Here is a 12,309-nt window from a genome sequence, read left to right as displayed (position 1 = left end):
TTCTGGTTCTTAAAAAAACAAAGACACCACCCTATTCATTTCTCAAGAATTTCTTATTAACAATTTCTTGTATGCATTTTGAAAACCATACGGTAGAAACGGCTATAGCTGCTCTTATTCTGGGATCTCATATTGCAGTTTTCCCAATGGCTACAGGTGACTTCATTATATGCTTCTAATTATAATTGATTATGAAACATTGTAAGAACATAACCAACATACAACAAAATCAATTACAGAGATTGACTTTACTGCCCATATTTAGTAATTTCCTATTATCCTGGTAAGCTAGTTATTTCTGTATGATTACATTGGAAAGACAATATTTTTATGGAGATCTGTTCTTTATTTATAAAAAATAAAGAAATATCTTCTTTATTTTTCCATAGGACAAGAAACTTTCTACTTCTACAGGACTTTTTTCACTCTTATATCATCAGAAAGCAACATCTTGAAATATGTTAGAAAGGACAAAGGACAAGGGAGTTATCTAAGCATACAATCCAGTTTGTCTGAATTCAGTTCAGAACTAGCTAAGCTTCTGGAGTTACTTGGGGATGAGGAAGAGCTAGGAACTGGACAAATGGGAAATTGGGGCTTCACTCTCTACTGTTTACGTTTTTGGTCTTGAAATCAATATACATTAACTAGTTGTTTAATTAAATATTTCAAATTATTTAAATTTAATCAAATAGCTTCTTTTAAAATACCTGAGATTTGGGGCACCTGGCTGGCTCTGTCAGTGGAGCATGCGACTCTTGATCCTGGGGTTGTGAATTTGAGATCCACATTAGGTGTGGAGATTACTTAAAAATAAAAATAAATCTTAAATAAATCACATGAGATTTTCTTTGAATTTTCTGAATTATAGTAACAAAGATATAGCCAAAGTGACAATAGCTGGGACACATGAACCATCTCTTAAGAGATCCAGGGTTTCGTGTCTGAATGGAACTGGCTCTACATGACTGTGAATGCTTGATATGAGCAACTAGTTATTGGGCTTCATTCAAAGAAACATCAAGGAATTTATTGCTGGACAGAACTCAACCTGTTTGGGAATTTGTTTTTTGTTCTTGCTTATAAATGATTTTGTTGGCATTTTTTCCATCAATTGTTACTAGCCCATTTTGTAATTGTCCTCTTATATCAACCATGTGAAGTACATCAGTTCCATGTTCCTAGTTTATAGAGAAAGATGGCATTGAAACCTAAGAATATTTGGCTATACTTATAGGATAAGTTGAGACCAATTTTAGGGATGCAATAGATATGTTAGTATTTTTCTTCTCCAATAGTTCATTAGAGATAGCTCAGAGCCCACTAAAAACACATATCTTTAAAAAGAAGCTTTTACTAACATAGGTTTTTTGTGAGTTTTTAAAAAGATTTTATTTATTTATTTGAGAGAGGGAGAGCACAGAAGGAAAAGGAGAAGGAGACTCCCCACCAGGACCCCAGGATCATGACCTGAGCCAAAGGCAGATACTTAAGTGACTGAGCCACCCAGGTGCCCCTAGGTTTTTAGGAGTTTTTTTTTTTTAATCCCATTTCTAAAACAGGAAGACCTCAGTAAATGTAGAGCTACATCATTTTTTCTCCTCTCTTAAGAGTGGTTTGTTTTGGTTCCCTCTGTCACATTTTCCATACCAGTTTATCTACAATTACCACTGAGCTAAAGATAAATAAAGAATGTTTCCTAAGTTACCATAATCAGTGATGCCATTTTACAATGAATTCAGCTGCTCCCTGAGTGAGACACTGTTTGACTTAAATATTTGTCACAGAATACAAAAAAAAAAAATTGCAATTTTTCCTGAACAATGACTGTAAGTCAGTTCTCAGGTAAGGCATAAGACGCCAAGAGAATGTTTAGAAAACAGCATGGCAGATTATTTTTAAAATTGTGCTATACTGTTTGAGCCTCCTCTTTGAACTTTGACTCTAGGGAGAGACAGAGTGCATGTTAAATAGAACTCAGAGAAAAATTCAATGCCTTTATCTGGGAGCCTAGGTCCCCTCTTTCCAGATCTTCTGCTCCTTCAAATACCTGTAGGGCACTATGGAAAATTATAAATATTATCTTCAGAACAAATATGTTTCCTGCAAGTCTGTTTTCTGGGGGCTTTCTAAAAAGATACAAATATGTTTATCTTTACATCTTTTTTCAATATAAATGATATGTTACCTAGAAAGATATAAAGTCAAAGCTTTGGGAGATCTGGAACATCCTTTTAACAGGATCTAGTCCAAATCTCCCATTTTACAGAATTCATGAGACCCAGAGACATGAATGGCTGGTTAGCAGAGCCACGAGACATGGATGGCAAGGGTCCTAGTGCAGCTTTGTGCTCTTTTTCTTCACATTTTTTGTCCACTGCTCCCTTTCTTCTCCAACAATGTGTTCTCTAATGAAGTGGGAGGCTGCATGCAACTCAGAATGCCCTGGAGAAGAGAATGGCCCAGATTCACAACAATATCAGAGAGAACATATTCGAGTGCACCAAGCAAGCAACCTAAGAGCGCTGGAGCCACGGTGACTCTTGCTCACTCCTATGGAAACCAGACAGGATGAGATCAGTAACCTTTTCAATTAGGAGGGGTGAACTCTTGGTAGCGTAGCGAATGAGATCACTAGGAAAGAAGGAAAGGAAAAGGCAAGGCTAGTTCTGGTGATAGCCTCTAAACAATATTCAGAATAATTTCCTCCTAAATAAGAACAACACACTCCACAGAAGCAGGTGAAAATGCAATTTTGGAGCAGTTGATAATGGTTCTGTCTCTGACATGTGTTCATTCCAAAAGAACCAGGGCATCTGTTTGCTTATTTTGCAGGCAGCGTGTGATTGCAGTGAGGAGACGCAGGGCTGGCAAAGCCCTGATAATGGGAGGTGCAGTCTCTCCTCAAGGCAGCTAGAAGGGAAAACCATTATGGTACTTTGAAAAGGGCAAGGATATCAAAATGGATTGGGTTGTGAAATGAAGTCATTAGAAGTGTGACATAAAAGTCAAGAATAATAGAAGGGTGCTGGGCGCCAGAAATGAAGGAGCTCTTTCTGGCTTAGAAAATTTCTTATATTTTTCTGAATGACTAACCAACCCCTGAAATTTACCTCAAGGTTGCATCTACCATTAATCTAATTCAGGCGAAATGTCTTCCCAGTGACACACCTATTTGATCAGGTATCTCTCTCTCTCTCTCTCTCTCTCTCTCTCTCTCTCTCTCTCTGTCTCTCTCTAAGATTCTATTTATTTATTCATGAGAGACACAGAGAGAGAGACAAAGACATAGGCAGAGGGAGAAGCCTAATGCGGGACTCGATCCCAGGACCCCAGGATCATGACCAAAAATCATGACCAAAAGCAGATGCTCAAACCCTGAGCCATCCAGGTGCCCGTGATAGGATCTTTTTGTTTCTCAACATGTCCTATTCCAGTGACCCTCCTCTGCTGGTCATCTCCCACGTGCAATGTACCTTTGTACACAAAACGCCGCTACCTAGCCAAATAATGCCCCCCTTCTTCCCTAATTCATGCCCCTCACCTCTTCAAAATAAGACCCGCGGGCCATCTCTGCCAGCAAGTCCTTTCCTTACTTAATCTCTCCAATACCAAGTAGGCATTTAGTAGGAAGCTTCTTGATATGCGTGTGCTTGGATTATACTGCACTGTGTTGATCTGTAAATACTTTATTTTATAAAGTGCTTAAATTTTTGTTATTGGGTTCTAGATGTATTGCCTCCGGATATCCAAAACTCCTTGAAGATTTTCCTTATTTGCTTGCCACTTTTACTGAAGAATTTAGCATATTGCCTTGTGTGCAATGGATATCCATATCAATTTTTATTGACTGCTTCCAAAGGAAGTCAGTCCAAACCTCCTCTCACCTCACTTTTTTTTTTTTTTTCCATTTCACCATTAGGTATGTTGATGAACCATATGGAGAAAGAAGACACAGTAAGGACAAAAACACCTAATGCACTTTACTGTGCATTACTGTTTACATCAGATAAACACTGATTTATCTACTTTGTCAAAACCGTAACTCTTCATAAACATACTGACCATGAGAGAATATTAAATATCACCAGCCTCCACTTAATTTAGAAAGAAAACTGAAAGTATACTGTGTTAGACTATATTATTTCATACCATACCATACTATGCTATACTGTAGAGGAGAGTTACCCCAGAGGACATTAGAGAATTTGTCTGGTGTTCTCTGAATTGGCCTGTACTTTTCCAGGCTAGAAACATGCAAGACAGTAATGGAGACTGTGCTTTTTCTCCATCCTAGGTCTTCAGCAAAGAATACTCTGATTTTTCATTCCTATTGAAGCTCTAGTTTTTATAAAGCATCTCCAAAGCTGTAACCTGTAGGCAATGGGCAGGCAGAGCCAATATAGGCACTTTTTAAACAATCTGCTGCTCTTCAGATGCCACTAATATGACGGAGTCCTTAGCATTGAAGCTTTTATGCAGCTGTTCCTCGGAGCTTTATTTTTCAGCCTAGTGACTGCAAGCCAGCATTTTGACTAAATGCTTACATGGATCTTGCTGAATTTAGATCATTAATTCCTCTATAATAATATACCACAGGACTATTTATTTGAAATCTTAGTAACAAAGGATTTGTTTAGGAAAAATCAATCATTCCATGGGTAAATTAAACATGAAAATTTACTTTAAAAAAAAAAGCTCATTATAGTCCCCATTTTGGTTTTAGTGAGTCATTCATTATTTATTGATTCATTTAACAAATATACCTTAAGTACCTGTTATGTGACCCAAACTGCTCTAAATATCTGGAAGAGAAGATGATAAATAAAATATGGCCTCCAACTCAAACGGCCTAGAATCTTCTTTGAACACAGACAGATATATATAGATAATGCATTCAGGGTTCTCTGAGAGCTCAGAGAAGATAATCTTTTGGTAGCAGAACTCTAACCACAGAGATGAAGCAGTGTTTTACCTCTGAACCACAGGCAAGCTGCACCATATATTGGGGGTGGCGGGCAGTGGGGGGAGAATTGGGTTAGGAAGTAAGAACAAAAGTGCACATATTCGAAATTACCCTTCAAGGTCATTAGGATGGTGCCATATAGAAAACCATCCTACCATTCTCTCTTGACAGGTCCAACACACTTGGCTTTCTTCAGCTTTGAGTGCCAGATGAAGTAGGAGCCATGTTGTATGAAAAAAAAAATTGTATTTTTAAACTGTACAAATGCTCCAAGCTTGGCAAAATCCTCACACTGAGAGAGGCAATAACTGACACCGAAAAATAGATCTGAAGAGAGAACATGCTTCCCTCTCAAGCTTCCCTCTCAGTCTCACCTCAGAGCTTTTGCTCTTTGAGCTGAATGGAGGACTGCAATTTCCACACTGTTCTTTTTTCTTTTTTTAAATGAATGTATGTACTTGAATTCTCATCAATTAAATATCAGATGGTACAACTCCCCTCTTTTTTTTTTTTTACTTATTTCTGTCCTCTGATTATACCCATATGTCTCTCTTTCCTCTCCCTCTCTCCTTCCCCCTCCTCCCGCACTCCTGGCTCCCCACACTTGTGCTCTCCCTACCCACCCCACTTACAGTTGCATGGGCTTGCCTTTCACTCTCATGTCCAAATACTCAGCTGCAAAAGTGCTGTGACATCTCAAGAATCCAGCTCCTCTCAGCTCTTGCTCCATTTGCTATAGCTGTAGCTGTTACTCTTCATTTTTGCTCTGCACTGTGCAAAGACTCCTGAGTTCAAGGCATTTAGAGTGGCAACTATATTCACTCTTTTTTTCTTGCTCTCTTTTATCTCGTTGAACTTTTCACAGTTTGTATCTCACCATATTATTCTGAGCCCCACTGCCCCTCATTCCACAAAGCTACCATACTCGCTGCACTGACTTCACATTTTCTCCCCAGAACAATTCCCACATCAGCCAGACTTCTAACATCTTTACCCTCCCCCTTAATAAGGAGCCAACCACGTGGCAGCAGCAGTGACATCCTTGGTTTCTTTATTTCTAGTCATGTCATCATCCTTGCTACTTTGACTACTGTGTTAATGTTGGGGAACATCATCAAAAACCCATGGCTGGGCACCTGGGTGGCTCAGTGGTAGAGCATCTGCCTTAGGCTCAGGTCATGATTTGGGAGTCAGTCCCACATCAGGCTCCCCACAGAGAGCCTGCTTCTCCCTCTGCCTATATCTCTGCCTCTCTCTGTATGTCTCTCATGAATAAATAAAAACAGTCATTAAAAAAAAAAAAACAAAAAACAAAAATACTGTGGCTGTAGTCTAACTCATGGTCTGGACCCAGGCTCCCGGAGACTCTCCACTCCATCCTGGGATTGTAGGTTCCCCTTGCCTTTCCCACTCTAGAGGCTGCTCCAAGTACAGAGCCTTGAGATAGTGATGTGGTGCAGAAAACAACTGTGTGGTACATGTGACTGAGTCCAGTTAGGGCCTCTTTATAAACTTTTAAGATTTGGCATGTGGATGCAGGTATCCATTCATTTTGCTCCCGTCCAGAACAAGTCTCATATGTAAGTTCCCCTGGCTTATTAAAACTGCCACCTGCCAACTGGAGTGGCCTACCTCTCTCTTCTGTTTCTCCCTGCCCTCTGAGTACAGAGACTAGTTTCCGATTATACCTGGAAAGTTCCCAAAAGGGTTTTGAACCAACAGAGGAGTTGCTCAGTTCAACTTGCCTTTATATATAATGAGGTTGTCCTGCCACATGGTTTGCCTTCTGCAAGATGGACATGACTGTCTATTTCCATGGATTTGAGTGGAGCAGGGCTAGCTTTCCAGCTGAGAACCAGTAAGAGGACTATCCTCAATAGAGATTTCAAAACCCTGAATCTCAGATGCTTAATTTTCCCCAGCTCTATTTCAAAGCTCTCCCCTGCTGTAGCTAAGACTCAGTATCACTCTTCTTCAAAAGATGTCTGTTCACATTTAATTGCAATGGGTCCAGAGTTTTTTTTTAAGTCTGTTAGCTATTTAAACATTTTTTTGCCTTGCGCATATAAGTATAATTTAAAGTGATGTCATTACTAGGAAAATTCCTTCATGGAAATTCATTCCCCCTGAAAGACCTGTCTAAATATTTGAAATTACACAAGTCAGTGTGAGTGGACCTAGTTTGATCCTTCGGCTTGTGGACTCATTGCCTGTGGATGGATGGAAGGCAACCTGACAGTGGCTCTTGTCCAGGCCTCACAGGGAACACTGTCTTTTTGTTTTATTTTTACGACCAAGGAACAAAACAAAATTTTCTGATTTCAGAAAGGAAAAATAAAACGTATTTAGGAGCAACTCCTGAGGGATTTCACTCAAGGTAGCTACAAAGTATACAAACCTGCTAGACAAGGCAGTTGAGGAGGAGGGAGCGATTGGAGGGGGGTTGGCTTGGCGTGCACTGCGCACCTCGGGAACGTTATTGTGCGTGGAGCGGCTGCCTTGGGGAGACTATTGCCCAGAAGAAAAGATGTTTGGTTTTCACAAGCCAAAGATGTACCGAAGTATAGAGGGCTGCTGTATTTGCAGAGCGAAGTCCTCCCGTTCTCGATTCACTGACAGTAAACGCTATGAAAAGGACTTCCAGAGCTGTTTTGGGTTGCCTGAAACTCGTTCAGGAGACATCTGTAATGCCTGTGTCCTGCTTGTGAAAAGATGGAAGAAGTTGCCAGCAGGATCAAAAAAAAAACTGGAATCATGTGGTAGATGCAAGGGCAGGACCCAGTCTGAAGACTACTTTGAAACCAAAGAAAGTGAAAACTCTATCTGGAAACAGGATAAAAAGCAACCAGATCAGTAAACTACAGAAGGAATTTAAACGTCACAATTCTGACGCTCATAGTACCACCTCAAGTGCCTCCCCAGCTCAATCTCCTTGTTATAGTAACAGTCAGATGATGGCTCAGACACAGAGATGGCCTCTGGCTCTAACAGAACGCCGGTTTTTTCCTTTTTAGATCTCACATACTGGAAAAGACAGAAAATATGTTGTGGAATTATCTATAAAGGCCGTTTTGGGGAAGTCCTCATTGACACACATCTATTCAAGCCTTGCTGCAGCAACAAGAAAGCAGCTACTGAGAAGCCGGAGGAGCAGGGGCCAGAGCCTCTGCCCATCTCCACTCAGGAGTGGTAACTGAGGTTTAGGTAGAAGGGGAACAAAAATGATTTAAATTTTGGAAAGAAAACAAAGCAACAAAACCCTCCTATTTTTAACTTGGATACATGCTATTCTGCCAAAAGACAATTTCTAGAATAGTTTTGAATGGGTTATTTCTTCTCCAGTTCCACAAACTCTGAAGCCAGTGTCTAGCTTACTGAAAGAAAAAAAGAAGTGTACATAATATTTAAGATGCTGAGTATTTCATAGGAAAGCTGAATGCTGCTGTAAAGTGCTCTTTAAGTCTTTTTTTTTTTTTTAATCCCCTTCTAATGAATGAAACTAGGGGAATTTCAGGGGACAGAGATGGGATTTGTTGTATGATAAACGTATGTAGTTTTAGTCTTTCCATATTGAGAAGCAGTGGTTGGGGCATTTTTTAAGACGGCTATCCTTGTTTTCCTTCACGATAATAAATTTGTCATAACTCAGTAACATGGACTTGCCCCTAGAGGTAGTTGTTAATAATTCTGAAAAAATAAGGTCTTGCCAAGGTTCTGATGATTCAAACCTGTACTACTGAATATGAAGCAGGACAGACTAAGCTCTGGCGCAAATACCTTGAAGGAGTAATCTCTAAATATACAGAGAGGTAACCTGACTGTATATGTTGCATCCTGTGTCACCTCCATATTGATATTTGATAAAAGATTTTTATCTATATTGAAACTTCTAAAGCAGAGTCAAATCTTTGGGGAAATGTCAAGTTTTAGGATGAGCAGTCCTAGATGAATAGTACCAAAGCATTACCACCTGGTAGAGATCACATTCTGTTAAAAAGGTTAAATTATCTTTAAAAAATGTGCAAGTCTTCAGGATGCCGCACACAAAAAAACAAAGGTTAATGTTTCTTGGGGCACATTTCTTAGAGGGCTTGCCTAGTGTGTAAATAATTGACTTTTGTTTGGGTTACATGACTGGTGACTTCATCGAAAATCTGCACAATTCAGTTTTAGCTCTGGATTACTTCAGTTGACCTTTGTGAAGGTTTTATCTGTGTAGAGTGGTTGTTTGACTTGTTTTAACCTATTAGGGTTTTGGGTGGTATTTTTTTTTTCACATATTAAAGTAAAATTCTACTAAAAGAAAAGAGGTGTGTGTTAATGCTGAGTGGGTTGGCTTACGTTTGGTTTCTTCTAGTCAGGCTTTGTGAACCTTGAGATATTAGACGATACATCCTGAACATGGAGCTCTTCAGTTCTAAAATCTTCATTTGAAAGCCTTTTACTTGAACCCAAACCAAAGTACTCTCATTGCCTCTTTTCTAAACGTTCAGAAAAAATGTATCACCAGATCATACTTTTCATAATAAGGGAGGATCATTTGCCTACCTTATATTAACATGACTCAGTGCTTATTTTTAAAACTGGATTTTTAAAATTGGATAGTATAAATAACAATAAGGAGTGAGCCACTTTTTATGGGCACCCTATAGTTTTATAGTTCTTAATCTAAACTTAAAATTTTATATTTCTTCCTTATGGCAAAAACTACAAGCCACCATATATGCACAGACTACACAGTGAGTTGGGTTGGCTCTCCTACAGCCGTTGAGGTGTGTTACAAGAGTCCCGGCCATGATCATCTTCCTCCTGTCATTTTGAAATGGTTTGTTTTTTTGGTTTTTTGCTTTTTGTTTTTGTACATTTTGGCTACAGTATTGGTGGTAGAATATACTATAATATGGATCATCTCTACTTCTGTATTTATTTATTTATTGCTAGACCTCAACCACAGTCTTCTTCATCCCCTTCCACCTCTTTGCCTGTAGGATGTACTGTATGTAGTCATGCACTTTGTATTAATATATTAGAAATCTACAAATCTGTTTTGTACTTTTTATACTGTTGGATACTTATAATCAAAACTTTTACTTAGGGTATTGAATAAATTTAGTCTTACTAGAAAAAAAAAAACAAAGTATACAAACCTATTTAAAAGCATTGCCTGTGTCAGTCAAATAATTAAGTGAATAAGCAGAATGTAAGGGCTACAGGATAATGGTTTTGTCTATTTTCTTCAATGCTATATCCTCAGCATCTAGAACAGTACCTAACAGTCAGCACTCATTAACTATTTGATAAATGAATGAAAACTTTTTCTTCAGTAAAGCTAAAAGCAATGCATGCCCAAGCACAGCAAAAATTATCTCTGAATACCAGAGAAATGCATTGGTTGCCCCTTCCTTGTGTGAAAATCCTATATCTGTGCTAAGGATGTTAAAGCAGAGGGGTGTCTGGCTGGCTCATTTAGTGGGGCATGCAACTTTTGATCTCAAGGTTGTAGAGTTTGAGCTTATGCCGAGTATAGAAATAAGTTAAAAATAAAATCCTAAAAAAAAAAACCAAAACAGAACAAAAACCGGCAGGGGGCAGAATGCCTGGAAGGTAGAAAAGAATCATGCTACTGTGAATAGAAGAGGAGGTGGCTTTGGGGTGGACTTCTCCCAACGTGGTAGAGAATTAACTGTCCTCTGTAGCCCCATAGGACGTGTACATACGCTGGAAACTTCCAGTGTTGCTGTTTGGTGAGACAGCATATTGGCTCTTCTAAAATCTTGAGAGAAATTCAGTGTTTCTCTCAAGATTAAGACAGGCCCATTTTTATTCTTCCATTTGAGGAATGAGTTGCTTATTCTTTCATTCCAAACCCTCACAGTTTTGTTTCCTTTTATTGTCCTACTGTGGTGGCTCTCAGTCCTGGAAGCCCATCAGGGTCACCTAGGAAACTTTAAAAAGTACTGGAGCCCAGATGCCAGACCCACTCCACCTCACCCCATTTTGATTTATCTAGGGGTATGGTCAGGCCCAGGCATTGGTATTTTTTTAAAAGCTCTCAAGATGATTCTAACGTGTGGTGAGGGCTGGGAAATTTTGCCCGGCCACATGTCTTGATGGAGATATATTTTTCTACTTTATCATAAAGCACATATGATTTTTCTCACTTCAACAATTTGATGTATCTAACCCTTCCCCTTCACCTCAGGTTGATTTCTGCATTCATTAGTGGTCTCCATGAATATACCATCTGATTACTGACTTGCCTTCGTGACCATTCTGACTTCTTGCAAAATACTTAAAAACAGCCTTTTCAAAAAGACTCCAAAATGTTACTTACACACATAAGTACATGCAGTGTAGCTATTCAATTTTATTCTATTTTGGTTCAGAAAATGACTATCTCAACAAAGAAAAAATGTCAACAACAAGTGGTCTTTGAAACAATAAACACTGCTGAGATCACTCAGTTGGAATGTTAGCAAATCAGGAAGAGGACAGAAATCATAGCTTTACGTTCAAGCATCTTTTTTTTAAATTATTCCTTTTTTAGAAATTATCTCCATTGACTCAAAATGTAGTTCTAAAGCCAAAGCAAGGTAGGAGCCTAATCCATGGATTATTAGGAGATAGATTTCTATTTTAAAAATTGTTCTCTTTAATACAAATCATTTCACATTGCAGCTTGCCTTTCCCATCTATAAAATGAAGAGTATATTTTAGCCCTAACATTCCACAAAATGTGACTAATAGTCAAGACCCTGACAGGATTCTTTGTTTTCCAAAGATGGTGAAGAATGAAATAGAAATTGTCAAAGCCAAAACTTGTTTCTAAACCAGCTACTCTGACTAAAATAAATCTACCTCCTACATTCTTTTCAGAATTCTATGGCTGGCCTCAGGGTGACATTTATCTTTGGAAGGAAACTTTTGATCTTGGGCTTAACCTTAGTCTTCAGTTGTCACTCAAACCTATCAGTTTAATAAGTTCACATTAGGAACTATAAACAACTTCTTTCTTCATATTTTGAGGCAATGTGTGCCTTGGAATGGTTATGGCAAATTTGGGGACATATCTGCACACAGTTTTGTTTTTGTTTTTTAAGAATTAATTGTCAATGTGTTCTTAAAGTACAACTAAAATTAAAGTCTATGGAATAAAAGAAGCAGTTGGCAAAATTTCTGGGACTTGACTCAAGATGGGATTATTAGTAGATACTATGAAGAGAGAGAGCTACCCAAAAACCCACTGGAAGTTGAACAATATAAAAACCCAAGGTCTGACAATAGGACTCTCACCATTTTCAAGAGACAATAAATGCTTTCATGGCATGAGTTAACTCTCCAGT

At 38.7% G+C, this 12,309-nt stretch overlaps 1 pseudogene; it reads left to right on the top strand.

Annotated features, from left to right (window-relative positions):
* Window positions 1-7,378: 7,378 nt before the first annotated feature.
* On the top strand, window positions 7,379-10,103 carry LOC140635834 (SIN3-HDAC complex-associated factor pseudogene; annotated as a pseudogene).
* The last annotated feature ends 2,206 nt before the right edge of the window (window positions 10,104-12,309 follow it).

Source organism: Canis lupus, chromosome 6, assembly GCF_048164855.1.
Source record: "Canis lupus baileyi chromosome 6, mCanLup2.hap1, whole genome shotgun sequence".
Classification (NCBI taxonomy): Eukaryota; Metazoa; Chordata; class Mammalia; order Carnivora; family Canidae; genus Canis; species Canis lupus.
Note: the sequence above shows the minus strand (reverse complement) of the source record. Positions and strands in the feature narration are given on the sequence as shown.